The sequence below is a fragment of the Oncorhynchus kisutch genome, unplaced genomic scaffold (genome assembly GCF_002021735.2).
Source record: "Oncorhynchus kisutch isolate 150728-3 unplaced genomic scaffold, Okis_V2 scaffold1594, whole genome shotgun sequence".
Lineage (NCBI taxonomy): Eukaryota > Metazoa > Chordata > Actinopteri > Salmoniformes > Salmonidae > Oncorhynchus > Oncorhynchus kisutch.
The window spans coordinates 14587-18683 of NW_022263539.1; the positions used below are offsets into that span (position 1 = coordinate 14587).

General features: G+C 52.7%; 1 non-coding gene across 1 annotated transcript; it reads right to left on the reverse strand.

Annotated features, from left to right (window-relative positions):
• Window positions 1–932: 932 nt before the first annotated feature.
• LOC116366879 (5.8S ribosomal RNA) lies at window positions 933–1086 on the reverse strand. Its single transcript, XR_004208318.1, has one exon. It is a non-coding gene; the product is annotated as a 5.8S ribosomal RNA (ribosomal RNA).
• Between the last annotated feature and the right edge of the window lie 3011 nt (window positions 1087–4097).

Below are 4097 nucleotides of genomic sequence, written 5' to 3' on the forward strand. Positions count from 1 at the left end.
GGCTATCGGACTCTGACTTGCCCACTCTCTCTTGGGTCTTTGGGTTACCGGGTGCACAACGTCCGTTTTGGGTTACCGGGTGCCGGTGGTACTTTTCTACCTGTACCCACCTTCCTTAGTCCGATTGCCCACTCTCTTTTTGGGCTATCGGACTCTGACTTGCCCACTCTCTCTTGGGTCTTTGGGTTACCGGGTGCACAACGTCCGTTTTGGGTTACCGGGTGCCGGTGGTACTTTTCTACCTGTACCCACCTTCCTTAGTCCGATTGCCCACTCTCTTTTTGGGCTATCGGACTCTGACTTGCCCACTCTCTCTTGGGTCTTTGGGTTACCGGGTGCACGACGTCCGTTTTGGGTTACCGGGTGCCGGTGGTACTTTTCTACCTGTACCCACCTTCCTTAGTCCGATTGCCCACTCTCTCTCTGGGCATCTGGACTCTGACTCCTGGTGCTTCTATGTGCACCTGGTGACCCATTTGTACTGAAGAGGGGAGGTGGAGGAAGACGCCTTCCGTCCCAAAAAAAGATTGGATCGAGTGCCTGCTTACACCCTCTCCCCCGGATTTTGAATGGCCAGCGAGAGCTCACCGGACGCCGCTGGGAACGCGACGCTTTCCAGGGCTTGGGCCCCTCTCTCGGGGCGAACCCATTCCAGGGCGCCCCTGAACTCTCCCCGGGGCTCCCGCCAGCTTCTCCGGGATCGGTCACATTACCGCACTGGACGCCTCGCGGCGCCCATCTCCGCCACTCCAAATTCGGGGATCTGAACCCGACTCCCTTCCGTTACCGGCCTCACACCGTCCACGGGCTGAGCCTCGATCAGAAGGACTCAGGCCCCCGATCGACACTGGGCAAAGCGGTCTTCTATACACCACATGACTGCCCCAGCTGCCCCAGCTGCGGAAACCCAGAGGTTCCGATTGATGACAAAGCGACCCTCAGACAGGCGTAGCCCCAGGAGGAACATGGGGCCGCAAAGTGCGTTCGAAGTGTCAATGATCAATGTGTCCTGCAATTCACATTAGTTCTCGCAGCTAGCTGCGTTCTTCATCGACGCACGAGCCGAGTGATCCACCGCTAAGAGTTGTACTCTTGTTTTTCTCATTACGCACGCAGAGGCCAGAGGCCGGGCAGAGATGGGGAGGTTACCCTCCTTTCCTCCACCCGCACTTCGCCAGAGCGCCAGGCCATAAGTTCAAAGACAAAGGTTTAAGAATAGGGAGGCTTCCGGGAGCTGCGCTTGCGTCCTCGTCGCCGAAGCGCCAGGGAAGCCGCGCAGACATTGAACCCCCACCTACGCCGGGGCGCAGAGAAGTTGACTGGGTTCCCAGTGCCGCGCGAGGATACGGGGCGATACTCAAGCCGCTTACATCAGTGTTAGACCATTTTGGGAAGTCCCGGTTCACCGGACACCCCCAGTCCCCTTCGGTAGCGGCCTCTCCACCCGCCCATAGGTGAGTCATGCAACCGTGGCTAATGGGGAAAGGGGATGGAGCCAGTCGGGCACATCCCAGGCAAAGGGGGGAATGCGGGGAAGCGGGCTAGGACCGATGACACCCGCGCCGGGAGAAGAGAGAGGCGGGAGGCGTGAGCCCCCTACCCTACCCAACCCGCAGCATAGCTGGATTTTCGGCGCTCAGCCCCATGCCGGCGGCTGGCAACCCGTTAATGATCCTTCCGCAGGTTCACCTACGGAAACCTTGTTACGACTTTTACTTCCTCTAGATAGTCAAGATTGATCGTCTTCTCGGCGCTCCGCCAGGGCCGTGACCGACCTCAGCGGGGCCGATCCGAGGACCTCTCCAATCGGTAGTAGTGACGGGCGGTGTGTACAAAGGGCAGGGACCGGAGCTTATGACCCGCGCTTACTGGGAATTCCTCTCGGTGAAGGGTAGACACACGCTGATCCGCTCAGTGTGTGATCCGCTTTCAACCTGTCAATCCCGTCCGGCCTGGGTGAGGTTTTCGGTGTTGAGTCAAATTAAGCCGCAGGCCCCACTCCTGGTGGTGCCCTTCCGTCAATTCCTTTAAATTTCAGCTTTGCAACCATACTCCCCGGAACCCAAATACTTTGGTTTCCCGGACGCTGCCCGGCCTCAGACAGACCGCTTGGGTCAACCGGGTAGGTCCACATTTGAAGACAGGGTTTGAGAATACGTGTTTTTGGTGCCGATGCGTTACGGGATGACCATCACCACATGCTTCGCAGCCTGAGTGTGCCACTCCCCGCACCGGAACACCAATGGAGGGCCACTTGGTCAGACAGTTCGGCTCGAAATCGCACGAACGTTGCGCGGCTGGAGTGTATCGAAATTAGGGGACCAAAATTCCGAAAGGGGCTCCCCCGATAGAGGCAAATCCACTTGGGTCGGGAGGGAACATCCATCAGAACACCAGCCAAAGGCCGGCCGATAGAGTCCCTCCCAGGTGGAAAACGAATGCAAATCAGTCAGAGGAAATTAAACTCCCTGGACAACAGAGGACAACCATGGAGACGCACCGTGAAACAAGTATGGGACTGGACTGGAGAGCTAGCCCTCACCGGGACTAAACAACCACCAATCGGTCGCCGAAGGGACAGGCACCTTCATTGGACCAGAACCATGGTCATTGATGAACCAAACCCACAAGGTAATAGCTGGGATAGAGCAACTGCCGGGGCAGAGCTCAATATCCTCCCATCACCAAGCTGGGAAACGTGGCTCAAAAGTTAGGATAAATCGGACGCCGAAGGGTCTGTTCCAACCACTAAATCGGACGCCGGCGGAAAATGTCCAAATTACCATGGTTACGAGGGGCTCACATCCCTCAAAAGTACCCAGTACTTATTTTCTATTCGGCCTGATCAGTTTGACACCACCCCCGTCTCTCTAGGACATGGAAGTCTTGTTGTCAAAAACCAGGTTTCTGATTTCGCGCCGGTACCTGTCTGGTCGACCCACCCCCAAGTGTGTAATTGACGTTCAGGCCAATTTATCGATATAAGCTCGGAACCTCACTGGGTTTATGTGTATCCCGCAATTGGGGGTAAAATTCTGTTAAACACAAAACGTGAATAAATCAAAAAGTACACATCCAATCTGGATGGGGTTTATTTTAAACGAAAGGGCACATATAGACGAGCATTTACATGGAATTAAAACCGTTTTTGTAGAAAACATTTTAATAGAAAATCGTGTTTTAAGTTTTGGGAAAAAAGTGAATGTTACAGGAAACATAGGTGCCTGTGAATGCGAAATGTTTTTGATATGATGCAATTGTTGCCCATCACGAGAGAGGGTATGAGACGAAATTTGGGACCTCTAGCTCTTCGGGAAGTATTTTTAATCATTTTCTGAAAATTACAGAAATTGGTCGGAAAAATGGCAGAGTCCACACTTTTCACAGCCGTGCACCTGGTGATTGAAAACGTGCATCTGGTAACCCAAAAATTACATTAGCGGTGTTACAAAAATGAATGCCCGCTTGGGACCACCCTAATACGGACCTTTATCCATGGGGGACCCTATACCTCGCATTTAAGGGTCATTCTGATATTAATGCCCGCTATGGAAACACCCTACTACGGCCCTCTCTCTGTCGGGGGCGACCTGAGTGCATTATGGACACTTTGAAATTTCACGATGGATACTGATTGCTATACAAGCGGTAACCCAAAAACACAAATATGGTCATAAATGCATTTAACGGTCATTCTGATTTTAATGCCCGCTATAGGAGCACCCTACTACGGCCCTCTTTCACTCAGGGCCGTCCTGGGTGCTTTATGGACTGTTAGCCAAGTGCTGGAGGAGGAAATAGACCCGTGCACCTGGTGATTGAAAACGTGCATCTGGTAACCCAAAATAGACCCGTGCACCCGGTAACCCAAAAATTAAATTATTTATGGACACTTTCACATATTTTTGTGGATGCGGATTAAACACATTTTTAATCATTTTAATGCATAATGACACAAATACAAGGGTGAATTTCAAACAAATATGCTTTATTTAATCAGTTAATCATTGATTGATTTGACCCTCAATCAGTGCCCGGGCCCGGCTGGCATTTTTGGGCAGATTATGGTACCTGTAGTGACGTGCCTGGGTTTCCAG